The sequence below is a fragment of the Cavia porcellus genome, unplaced genomic scaffold, assembly GCF_034190915.1.
Source record: "Cavia porcellus strain 051 isolate PalLab524CR breed Dunkin Hartley unplaced genomic scaffold, mCavPor4.1 scaffold_17, whole genome shotgun sequence".
Lineage (NCBI taxonomy): Eukaryota > Metazoa > Chordata > Mammalia > Rodentia > Caviidae > Cavia > Cavia porcellus.
Window position 1 is genome coordinate 61,931,513 of NW_026947500.1, and position 13,099 is coordinate 61,944,611.

At 46.9% G+C, this 13,099-nt stretch overlaps 1 long non-coding RNA gene across 2 annotated transcripts in view; it reads left to right on the forward strand.

The window, feature by feature from the left end:
- The first annotated feature begins 11,749 nt into the window (after window positions 1-11,749).
- Window positions 11,750-13,099, forward strand: part of LOC106027355 (uncharacterized) — a 39,946-nt gene continuing 38,596 nt past the window's right edge. For both annotated transcript variants that reach the window (XR_001200948.2, XR_010040309.1), the window contains exon 1: window positions 11,750-11,937. This is a non-coding gene — a long non-coding RNA (uncharacterized LOC106027355). The remainder of the gene's footprint in view (window positions 11,938-13,099) is intronic.

Sequence of the window (13,099 nt, forward strand, 5' to 3'; positions counted from 1 at the left end):
TGGGTGGTTGTGGGTCCCGGGAGCGGACTCTGTGTAGTTGTGGGCATGGTCCTGGGGTTTGAGATATTGGCGGGACTGAAGCCTGTGGTTTTAAATCTTGAGAGCCACTCTGTTGCAGTGGTGAGAGGGGAGGCTGTGGGGCCTGGCCCATAGGTGTGTTCTGGAGTCCTGTTTGTCGTGGTAGCATTTGTGGTGCTGTGTCCTGGAGAGGTTTTGTAGGTTTGTGCAGTTGTATTCCCTGCAAGCATTGCAAATTTCCCAATTATCTTTCTGTGTCACTCTTTTCCATTTTTTGTATATAGTCAACTCTGTGACTCACTGATGATTTTGTGCCCATGGACTGAATTGTTTTCCTGTACGCGTTAGTGTAATGTGTGTCCCTTCATCTCCCTTGATATTGGAAGGTCTTGCAGGTGTTTACCTATAGTGCTGATTGAACTCTGTCCTTGTAGATTCTCTAAGATGACTCCCCAACTTTCTTTTGTGGAGTGCTTGACTGGGAATTCAGCAACAGGAGCATGAAATTGCTCTGTGTTAGACTTGTAAATCCTCTCATGCTCCTGGCTTTGTTGTTTGCTATGGTTTCTTAGTATTGTTTTCTCTCTCTGTCTTTCTCTCTCTATCTCTTTCTCTCTCTCCATCTCTGTCACTGTCTCTCCCTCTCTGACTCTGTCTCTCTCTGTGTCTCTGTCTATCTCTGTGTCTCTGTCTGTCTCTGTGTCTCTATCTCTGTCTCTGTCTCTGTGTATCTCTCTCTGTCTGTATGTGTGTGGTTTAGTTTAGTATGGAATCCTGGGCCTTGTACACGCAAGGAAGAGATCTACCACTGAGCACATCACTACTCTGCTACTTTTGGTTCAGTGATTATATTTTCTTTGGTACTGGGATTGAACTCGTGACCTCGTGCGTACCTGGCAGGTGCTTATACAACTGAGCCAAATCCCTGGCCAGTGATTATATTTTAAAAGTAAGACTTTTTTGTTTTCTTTTTGATACAAGGTCTCTTTATGCAGTTCCGGCTGGCCTTGAGCTCCCTTTGTAGCCCAGGCTGGTCTCGAACTTGCAACAATCCTCCTGCTTCAGCCTGCCTCAGCCTCCCAAAGTGCTGGGATTATAGGCGTGGGCTACCACGCCTCGTTAAATAAGACTTATTTTAAAAATAAGTCTTTCCTCTTATCCCCCATTCCTGCCACAGAGTTCCACAGTCCTGTATAATTTTGTCAATGACCAGAACACAGCAGTGACTTTTGGTTCTGCTGTGTTGGGCCTTACTTCTCAGTGACTGATGGCACAAAGTGGTTCTAAGACCTTTGGGATTCCAGTGGTAAGAGCTTAACTGGTTCACCAGTGAGATGACTGGTTGCTCAGGAACTCTGGGCGGTTTCAAGTTAGGTACCTGTTTGGAGGTTAGGGAACACAAATTGTGCCTCCTAAAATGATCTAAGATGGAGAGAGTGGCTGGACACTGAGTCACTTATCTGTGGCCATTGGTTTAATCAATTATGCCCATTAGGGAGCCTCTATAAAAATTTTGAACAGTGGCAATTGGAAAGCCTCTGGCTTGTGAACAAATGTAGGTACAGAAGCCGTCCCATACCAGAGAGAGTGTGGAAACTCCACACCCCTTCTCATTTATCTTGCCCATACACCTCTCCCATTTGTCTGTTCCTCACTTGTGTCCTCTCATAGTAGAAAGAAAATTGTTTCCCTGAGTTCTGTGAGATATTCCTGAAACTCATCTGTCACAGGAGCCTGATCAGAAGTGCAGTGGGACTTGCAGTGGACATCAGACATTGGGACAGTCTATGGGCTGAGGCCCTCCCCTGTGGGGCCAGAGCTGACACAAGGTGCTGCTGAGTGTGAGAACTGAAACCAGTGTCTGCAGAGGCTGCAAATTGTTTGCTGTACAAAATCCCTGCCTTTAGTGTCAGAAGTGTGAACGGAGAAACAAGGTTTTCTTTTAGGCACTGTTTCTCAGTAGTTTTAAGTAGGACAAAAGGTTGTGCTGGGAATTTCATAAATTTGTTTTCTCTTTGCCACAGTGGCAAAGTAGATTTCCAAGGGAATATACGGGCCGAAGGGCAAAATCAGGAGCCGGGATTTGAAGGCAGTTTGGATATGTTCCTTAAGTTTAGTCCACTGGGTGGCGCTCATGTGCCTCGATTTTAGAGGCTGGCAGGTAGGCATTAAGAGTGCACTGCCGGGGCTGGGGATTTAGCTCAGTGGCATAAGCGCCTGCCTTGCAAGCAGGCAGTCATGAGTTTAATCCCTGGTACTGATAAAAAGGAAACATTTTCAGCCTTAGCTACGTTATTATAGCAGTAGAACACAGTCTCATATACCTGAATCTAGGCCTGTCTTGGATTTCTTGTCATTCACTACTGAATGTCACCAGCAACTAACACACTTTATATGACCCTACCCAACCTTCCACCCAGTTATGGCTATCTTGGTTCTCCATTGCAAGAAGGCAGATTTCAGGCTCTCCTAGCCAGAGAACTGAGATCTCTATCTTGTTTATAAAGTAGCACAAGTACAATTAGGTTTGATGGCTATCCTGGAGGTGGCAGAACCCTGGGACTCTTGGGTCCTCATAGAATTTTCCTTTCCATAACCTGGGAGAAGGTATTTTTCCTGCTTTTATGCTGAGGATGGCAGCTGGAGAACTTTTGGTTTGCTTTGGCCAGGGCAGTTGGGATAGCATCCCCTCAGGCTCGGGGCTTGCTATTTCTTTGAGGAACAAGGCCAGTAGTCCTTACCATGGCAGACTGTTTCAGCCTCATTTATGCAACAGATAAACAGCGCCGACCTCTGTGCTGGGTACTGGGAGCAGCTACATCTGACTGTGTCTGAAGATCTTCCTTTGTGATCATGACCAGGTATACTACTGTCATCTAGTGGGCAGAGGTCCTAGGCTGAGGCTCAACATTTTACTAGTTTATATGGACAGTTCTCTGTCCCTGTAGAAAAGAATTGTCCAGACCCCAATACATTGCCATTTGTGCTGGGACTGGGAAACTTCCCCTTAGTAAGTTTGGCCCAGGCTAAAGCATTAGAGGCTGTTGCCATGGAGATTAACAGGGAACCACATTAGTAGATCATAAGCAGCATCAAAACAGCAACAGAATAGAATAAAAGACATCAGGATGATGCAAAAGGCAAAAGAGTTGGTTAACTTTACAAATGCATTTTCAAAAAATGCAGCCTTTCACTTAGGAAGAATAAAATTTTAGCATCCACTCACTGCCTGGTGATGACAGTTAAAAATAATACAACGTATGTTTAAAAGTTACTAAGGAAATAGATTTTTAAATGTTCATACTGTCATAGATAGCTAAGTTGGATAGAAATATTACAGGCAGCAAACAGGACTGGGCCCTCGAGAGGTTACTTTGGAAGACAGCTGTGGCTGGAGGAATAGTCACCAAATCCCAGACTTCACGAATAAAGGAACTGTCCACTCATACACTTCCCCTAGGTCTGAACAGCAGTGGCTGATATTCTAAATAGGCATCAGTCACCTTGGAGTGGGGGACCAAACCTCCCTGACCAACCTCTTTGAGGTTGTCCCCATGTACTTGCTGGGTGACGGGCTTCCCAGTTTGATCCCCCTTTAATCATTGTTACCCAAGTGACCATACTGGTGTAACCTTGGTTCATAGCCATCTTATGAGTTCTCACTGGATCAATATTAACTAAGCAAATATAGTTGTAGTCTTGTTGATTGATTGCAGTTCTGTCCCACCTTGAACCCACCTCACTTGGTGGCTTTCCTCAGTAAAACACCCTTGAGAAGCGGGGTTGGCAGGCAACCTGCTTTCCAAGTCCCCTTCTAGCCCTCTTAGACAGAAGCATTCTTTCTTGCAATAAATTCTTCCTACTCTCAACCTCTGTTATTCCTAGAATTTGTTCCTCAATGTTAAAGAACACGAACTTGGGACTGGGGATTTAGCTAGGTGGCATAAGTGCCTGCCTTGCAAGTGTGCGGTCGTGAGTTCGATCCTTGGTACCAATTAAAAAAAAAAAAAAAAAAAGAACACGAACTTGACATTTCAGATGCCTCGCAAGCTGGGAGCTCTATTTCACCCTATATCAAATACTTTCAAAGGGTGCACGTGAATAGCAGATACAGGAGCTAAATACTTGATTTAATCATTTCTCATTGTATATGTATATTAAACCATCACAAATCCCATAGATGCAGTTACATAAGCTGGCATAGTATTAGTATATAATCCTCACATATCCTTCTGTGTAATTTATTTCGATGTTACTGTATAATAGCTAAGACAATGCAAATACTACAGTGATTACCCTGTATCAATTATGGAATCACGACAAAAGGAAACATTTGTACAGGTTCAATACGGATGCAAACCCTCCCCACATGCTTTCTATTCATTGCTGCTTCAGCCCAAGGATGGGGAGCCGAAGGCTATGATGGCTGACTGTACAGACATTTACTGTTTGCCAGTTTAAAATATGTTTTCTGTTTTGCCAGGTCTGTAAGCAAAACAGATCAACACACACCCCGAGTTATACTGTGGGTCCTAGGTTGCAAAGTCTATAAGACTTCGCTGAGGCTGCTGGCGGCTCCTCTGTGGATACACAGCTCTCCTGCACCTTTTTGCTTCCGTGCCTGGGAAGCGGGCTCAGATGTCACAGGGTACCTGGCGTCAGAGTGAAGGTGGTCTTAGAGACCCAGGCTCCTGGTTTCTAACTCTGGCTCGACCAGGTAGAAGCCGCGTGACTTTGGACAAGACACATGGCTCACTGCACTGTGGTTTCCTTATTTGCAAAATGATGTGTCTCTTTGATTTGTTAAGAGGACCAGTGAGTTATTACATATAAAGGGTTTACAAGGCCACGCACGGTGGCCCACATTTGTAATCTCAACAAATTAGGAGGCTGAGGCAGGACGATGACAAGTCTGAAGCCAGCCTCGGTGAACTAGAAAGAAGTTGTTTCAAAATCAAAAAGGCTGGTGATGTAGCTCAGTGATAGAGCACCCCTGAATTTGATCTCAGATACTTAAAGAAGAGCTTAGAAAGTTGTTACTGTTTTCTGTTCATGACTATTGTTTTCATGACTCTTCAGTATAACGCTCATAGCGGAATGTAATTGTTAGTAGGGGAGAGGTCTGTATGAATTCAGAAGCAGTGAAAGGACCAGGGCTAGAAGGGAGAGGGAAAAAAAAGAAAGAGGGGGTGCAGAATCAGAATACCATCGACCGCCCATTTCTGTAAGTTCTGTATTTTCAGATTCAACTAACCGTGGATTGAACTATTCAGAAAAATTACAACTGTCCTGAGCACTGTACAGAGCCTTTCTTGTTGTTTGGGTTCCCTAAATATAGTATGAGAACTTCTTGCATAGCACTTAGATTGCATTAGCTATTCTAAGTTGTCTAGAGGTCCTCTCCCGTGTAAGCACAGGGAGAGTATGCGTGGGTTCCATGCCGACGCTGCATCATTCTGTTTAAAGAACTTGAACAACCCTGGATTTTGGTATCTGAGGAGGACCCTGCAGACACAGAAGGAGGACAGTGATGAAGGGAATCAGCTTTGCCAGGTTAGTGGTGGGAATGCTGAACCCATCCCCTGCCCCCTGAAGAAGGGTTGAGACACCCAACAACAGGCAGAGCTGCTGCCTGCACCCAGCCCTGGGCCCACCCTGTATTCACAGGGACTGTGGGGTCTTCAGGGGCTTTGAGTACTGCCTTGCTCTGCTTTCTGCCCTGGAAGAAGAGTTCTTGGGGGGTTCCTCCCCCTGCGGCAAGGGCAGGATGTTTGCTAGTGGTGACGCAAAAGGGAGGAGCACACAGACACACACTCATTCACACACACACATACACAAGTCTCACACCGTACAGGCACTCTCGCTCTGGTGTACTCACAAACACTGAAACATACTCACATGTGAAAACACGTGCATACACACTCATGCCCAAACCCATATAGTCACACTTCTACAGAGTGCTTGCACACTCCCCCACACATTCAGCCTCACACACGTACACACACGAGTGCAGGTCGATCATGCACACACTCACACACACATGCACATACATGCTCATGGGTGGACACATACAAACACTGAAACTTCTGCACACTCATGAATTACACAGAGACACACAGAAACTTTTGCACACTCATTTACCCAAACTCACACCCACACTAGGCAGGAACTCATGGCCTGGAGTACTGGGTCTGTCCCTGGTTCTGCCGTATCTTGATTCGCTGTTTTCCCATGGTGAAAGCAGAAATAATAACAGGATCCACCCATCCAGATGCAGCGGCAGAGCTTAATCGGGGATGAGGGCATTGTGGAGCTACAAGATGCCCTCCAAGTCTCAGCTGCTGGATCTGTCCCTGACCCCACTCTGCTGAAAGAGCAAACTGCCCTTATACAGGGCAGTGCCCTCTGGTTTTCCTTGTCATCCCGTTAAGGCCGCACAACTTACTAGTCACTGTCTTGGTTTATGGTCTGTCACCTATGCTTATTTCCAGCCTTGCAGCGATCTTTGTTTCCTCACAGCTGTGTGCCCACATCCCAGAAGAGGCTTTGCACGCAGCAAGTGTTCAGTGAATATTCATTGCACAAGTGCATGGATGCATCTCTATGCTCAGTGAGTGTTGACAAAGAAAGGGCCCTTTGCAATAGGAAAGTGCTCAGGGGCCTTTCTGCAACAATTTTAAAAAAAGATGAAACTTTACAAAAAGAAGGTAAAGTTTCCTTTCTTCTAAGGTGAGTGAGGAAGGGGATGTCACATTCTTGGGGGGAAAGTAAGGGTATCTGTAGAAGCCAGGCATTCAAGAAGAGGGTGCAAATTTCATTTGAGATGAGTCAAACGATTTTGCTCACTTCCTGGACTAGAAAAGTAGTCAATTAACCAGGTCCTTCAAAATATTAAAAATGGAACTGCCATAGGTCCCAGCAGTGCCACTTGTGGAAATGAAGGAGATTCATAATCCGCATTCATTACAGTGTTACTCATAATTGCCAAGATGTGGAAACGACCTAAATACTCAGGGATGAATGGGTAAGACAAGTGGTGTGTACAGGTAACGGAATAGTGCACAGCTTTCACAAAGAAGAGCATCTGGCCATTCGTACTAACAGTGAGCTATGTGAACTAAATCAGGAACATAAAGGCCACTATTGCATGATCCCTCTTCCAGGGGGAAGAGAAAAAAGTCAAATACAGTGAATATTTAGTCTTTTAAGTTTGTCAGAGTAGAAGACTCATTACCACGGAGCCCCGTCACTTTGAACACATGTATCGCATCGCTCTTGCCGCTTTCTAATGCAGTTCTGAAAATCCTCTTCTGTGTCTTTATCTATGGTCATAGATGCCTCAATGCCTTGAATTAATTAAAAATATTTACTTTTAGTAGTCATTTTGCTTTGGAGAATGAGCCAAAAGTTGCACAGTGCCAGATCTTTTGAATAAGATGGATAAGGACACATTGAGATGCTTTTAGGAGCTGCCTTTCATTAGATGGCACTCAGAGGCAGCACTCACATAAGCTTTGTAGAATCATGCTTCATAAAGACACTCAGGAAAGGACTCGCAGAACTGCTCCGGAAAGTAGCAAGCACAGTGGGATAAATGTATCCCAAGGAGACACAGAGAATTAATGCCAATGTGTCTTTACTGTAGTTCATTGAAAAAAACTTTGGTTAGTTTGATTGTACCTCATATAAATACATGCCATTGTTACTTGTCAAGAATACCTTAATAAAGCCGTAGTAAGGGGAAAAGCTATGTATTGTCTTGGTCGTTCAGCTAACAAATTTGCAGGACAGCTACTAAGTGCCATGTACTGGGACAGGTGGCAGAGAGGGAACCTCACTCAGGAAGGGACCGTGGATAGGAGGGATCCTTAAAAGGAGGTAAGGGCTTGTTCCAATTTTCTGGGGACTGTCTCAGGCTTGGCACTTTTTTTTTTTTTTTTTTTTTTGTCTTTTTCCTTTTTTCTGTACCGGAGATCGAACTCATGACTGCCTGCTTACAAGGCAGGCACTTATGCCACTGAGCTAAATCCCCAGCCCCTGGCTTGGCACTTCTAATCTCATGTAAGCCAGGACAACTGGCCCCCCTGTTGGAAAGTTCCTCCCGACCTAACATGCGTCCTCCAGGCTCAGCCTGCAAGGTGTGTGGGCTCTGGGGGCCTCCGAGCAGCAAAGGTGAGGGGTCCAGGGAAGAAGCAGGTAAAGAAGAAGAAAGCCAGAATAGTGGCAGGGACATGCGACAGGTAGTCAGGAAAATTAGGCCGAAAGACCAGTTCCATCCGGGCGCCTGGGGGACCTTCCTCTTTGAGTTTCTGTCCCCTCATGCGTAAAATTTGTACAATCATCTGGAATGCTGAGCCTACATTTAGCATGTACATGCTCACTGTGTCCAGCCTTCGGGCCCCTTTGTGCCCCGAGGGGTGAGGAGAAACTCATTCACCTCTCAAGCTGCCCACCTGAGTGTTGCCAAGAGAAACAAGTGACCGGAAGGACAGGGTCAGCGTGAAGAATGACCAGGACAGCTCTTCCCAGACCAACCACCTTCTTTTGCCACCCAGCATCTGGGATCAAGGTGACTCTGCTTTTGGAGGAGGTGGTGAATAATTCCTTCCACTTTCACAAAAGAGTCCAAAGTGGTGAAAGACAAGCTGAGATTTTGGCTGGGAGAAATTGGACTCCTGATTTCATTTCCCTGCTCCAAACAATGCCTGTGAGCACACAAAGCCCCAGCTCCCATCATGTCTGCTCCCTTGGCAATCTAGCTGCCGGGCCTCAGACCCTTCTGGATTGGCCAGATCTGGGCTGCGTAGGACCCCTGTCTAGTGTCACAAGTACAGGCTTAGCAAAGGACAGCTTGACCTTTCCACAGCCCCCTTGTCCTGAGGGGATATATTCCGAGACCCGTGGCGGGTGCCTGACCCAGAAGATAATACTGAGTTCTACACGATGATGCTTTTCCCCTACATGTGTGCCTCGGATAAAGTGTCATTTACAAAGCAGACACAGTAGAAAGATTAACCATCAAATGGAATAATTACAACAATACAGATTCTACAAGTCAGTCTGCTAACCTAGACTTTGTAACTATTGGACCTTGACTTCTTTCATTCTGTGTTTAAAATCCTTTTCTTAAAATTGTTTTATTAGTGCAAATGTGTAATACTTAATGCTTGCATTCCTCTGGGGAGTTGGTACAAGTATATAATTTATCTGAATTCCCTTTTTTCCATTCCCTTTCCTCTCCACCTACCTATCGATTCCTTCCTTTTTTTCTTTGCATATATTTGCAGTACATGTTTATTCCTAGTTCGTTCCTTTTGTTGCTTGCATAATATTCCAGCCTATACTTCTAAATGGTCTGGTTTTATCTTCTCCCATTGAAAGACACTGGAATTGTTTCCAGAATTAGACAAGTATGGCTGGCAGTGTAGACAGTGTGTGGGTGCTCTGGAGAAGGGGAGAATTTGTGTTTGGGGTGGGATAGGATGGGGGAGCATGAAAGTTCATCATACTGCTTAGAAGAACAGCATGCAATTTAAAACTTATGAATTGTTCATTTCTGGAAATTTCCATTAAGTTTTTTATTTTTCTTTCTTTTCCTTTTTTTTTTTTTTTTTTTTTTTTTTTTTGGCTTTTGGCTTTTGGTGGACCTTGAGGGACTGAACCCATGGAAAACAAAACCAGCATTTAGGGTATTACTGTGCTGTTTTTTCCATGGCCTGTGGGGGTAGCTCTAGGAGGAACCATAGAAAATTACTTGGGTCAGGTGGTACATATACACCTCAGAAATAGCCAGGAGAGGAGCCTGATCTTCAACTTCATTTTCTTCTGAAGGCACAGGTTTAGAAATCATCAAGAAACTGGGGTGCAAATCCTTGCTGTGACTTTAAATAAGAGGCTCCATCTCTCTGAACCCCTATTTCTTATGTAAAATGGGAGGAAATTAAGCCCCTTCCCCATGATATATCTGCTATGCAACTGTCTAGAAATTGCAGGTAATGCAGGTGGTGGATGATTCTAAATCATGGCTTCTGGGGTCCTTTGGGATCTTGGAACATCCCAATCACCGGGGCAAGGAGGGAAACACCACAGGATGAGGGGATAGAAGCGGATGGGTGCAGGCCAGGGGGAGGGAGAGTGGTGGGAGATGAGCTTTTCCAGCTCTGGAATAGTTCTCTAAATTTGCTGTTTGGAGAAGGTGAACGTTTTGAGCTCAGGGTGGGAGCGGAGGCTACCTAGTGAGACTGTGCCTCGAAATTAAAAGTAAAAAAAGATTGGGGATGTAGCTCAGTGCAAGGGCCCTGGGTTCAATCCCAGTACCACCAAAATGAAATGAAATAAAATAAAATGAAATAAAATCAAACACGTTTTGTTGGGGTGTGGGCTGATCCCAGGGAACTCCAGTGGAAGTCCCAGGAGCAGATGGGGAGAGGAAGGAGAGTGGACTGTACCCCAGGTGCTAAGTGTGACCTGGGGCCAGAAGCAGGGGATTCTCCAGGCTCTGCAGTCCCCAGTACCAAACCCTGTGAGCTACAAGAACTTTGGGAACAAAAGCAGTTAAATAGCCTGGCAACTGGGGGGCCACGCCCATGCCTCATGGAGGTGGTGGAGTTGTCTTGTTAAACCCGCCCACCATTCAGGCCTTTGTTGGCGCCTCAAGAAGAGCTCTTCTGACCACCCACAGCAGAGCTCTCTGCCTGACAGCTTGGGTGACTCAGGACAGAGGGGGTGAGGGGCTTTCCACACCTGCTCCACGGACTGCAGCCGGGCCTGAGGAGTGGGGGTGGGGGATGAGGCAGCTGCCTGAGTTCAAGACCCCAGCTTCTGCTTCCCTGGGGATGGGAAGGTGGCTGGGCCTACCTCCCCTCTCTTCCTTGTTCCTGATGGCTTTTGTGTCCTGTCTGAGCAAGCAGGAATCTCCTCTGAGGAGCAAATGAACAGAGATCTAAGCACCTTGGGAGCTGTGGGTGCCTCCTTTCTGGAGCTCTGGTTTGCCTTGGACACTGCAGGTGTTTGGCTGAAAAGCTGCAGCTTTCAGAGAAACAGCCAGAGTAAAGCAGCCTGTGGGCTTGGGCGGCCCCAGGTCCAGGCCTGGAGGCCCTTGGATTTCTCTCTATGGGACAGGGAGTCTGAGGTTCCTTCTTCCACACATAAACCCCTAATGTATACACAGTCAAGCCCTTCCCTGTGTCTGGAGGCTCTTTGTGAACAGCAAGGCCCACTCAGATGCCCAGACTTGGAAAGCCTTCTCTGGATCCAAGTACATGCCAGCCTCCAACTCCCCTAAGAACCCCCAACTGCATAGCCCAAATGCACTCAGATGCCCCAAACCACCCACATGTACCCAGCCATCCCTGCCTCCTGGCCTTTGCATACCAGTCCTGCCTGCCAGGAATGGCTCCCCCCATCCCCACCCCTCTAGGAATGGTGTCTGCAAACTTCTAACTTTCCATAAAACTGTGACTCTACCCTATGGCTTAGGCAATCCTCCCCTTCTGTGTCTCTAAGTCAGCACAGCTCCTACTAAGCCCTGAAGCCCAACTATGTTGCCCACCAGACAGAAGTTCCCAGAAACCTGGGACCCTGGTTTGCTCATCTCTTTCCTGGAGAGCTGAACACAGGCACTGTAAGAAGAGGTGTCAATTAACCCCCCAGGGAATGAAGGTGTGTGTGAGCTAACACAGCCAGAGATGCCTGGGTGTTGCTCCACAGATCCTGCTGGATATTTACTTTTGTGAACTGGTTCAAGTCCATCCAGGAAATGCAGCTTCATCAAGTCATCCCTGGACGACACTTCTCTCCTCAGAGCCAAAGCAGACCTGACAGCTGTCTCCCCAGAGGGACTTGAGAAGCTCTAGACACCCGTGCTACCTGCTTCTCTCCTCCCGGAGTCCAGCCCAGCCCCGCTTACCTGGCCTGCAGGTGAGGAGGAGGAGGCTGACAACCAGAGCCAGCAGGCTCCTGTGCAGGTGCTCCGAATATGTGGGGCCTTCCTGGCCCATCCTCAAGCCCAGCTGGGCTCTGCTCCTTACCTCCTGAAGGAGCCTTGGAGACTGAAAACAGCCTCGCCTGGCCCAGGCTTTGGGGAAGGTGTGGAGGACACACCTTGCTGAGCTTCTCAGGGAGGGCAGGGCTTGCCCTAGGGGGAAGCAGTGGGTGCCACCACTGGCAAAGGTCAGCTGGCATTATTCAGAGCCACACAGTGACTAATACCTTTCCGCCAATACCCACTGTGACGGGGGACCTGAGGGAACCCCCACCCCAGACACAGTCTGAGTCTGGTGCCAAAGCAAGGGGGCCCCACTGGTCTGGGTCTCTCCAGGGTAGAAGAAGGATGTGGTCACCTAGGTACAAATTTCTCCTTTTCTCTAAGTACCAGGATTCTACCTGACACCTTCCCACTCAGAGGCTGGCACTACCAGCACCCGGGGGAGGTGCAGCAGCCTGTGGAGGGTTTTGGTATGTGCAGGGGAGGCTGCCTACTCACAGGGAGCTGCCCGGATATAGGGAAGCCCTGGAGGTGGGGGGGCTGAGCTTATCCGCAGCTTCAGAAGCATCTCCCTACCCCTGTAGTCTCCCACCAGGTGCTGCAACCATGGCCACCTTGGGGGCCTAAGTCCTTTGTTACCCAGCTAAGCCTTTCACCTGCTCTGGATTGCAGAAGAGAGGGCTGCAGAGGGCTGGCACAGGGTGTAGCAAAGGCTTTTGGATTCTGTCCCCTGTTTGTAAGCCTCACAACCTCCCTCACCTTGGGTTAACCAAATGCCTGAGCTATGAAAACAACTACTCTGCCATCAAGAAGGGTACATTTGAGTCATTTGTGAAAAAAAAAAAAAAATGGATGTGTCTGAGACAATAATGTTAGCTGAAATAAATCAGGCACACAAACTTAAACATCATATGCTTTCTCTTAAAGCAGAAACTCAAGGTATAAACAAGGAGCCAAGTGCAAGGTAGATCATAGGAAGCAGGGAGAGAGATCTGTTGGGAAAGCAAAGGGGACCAAAAGATGGAGGGGAAGGGAATGAAAAAAAAAATTGAGATGTGTTGTATCTTGGTAGTGCAAACCAGAAAGTAAAAGAAA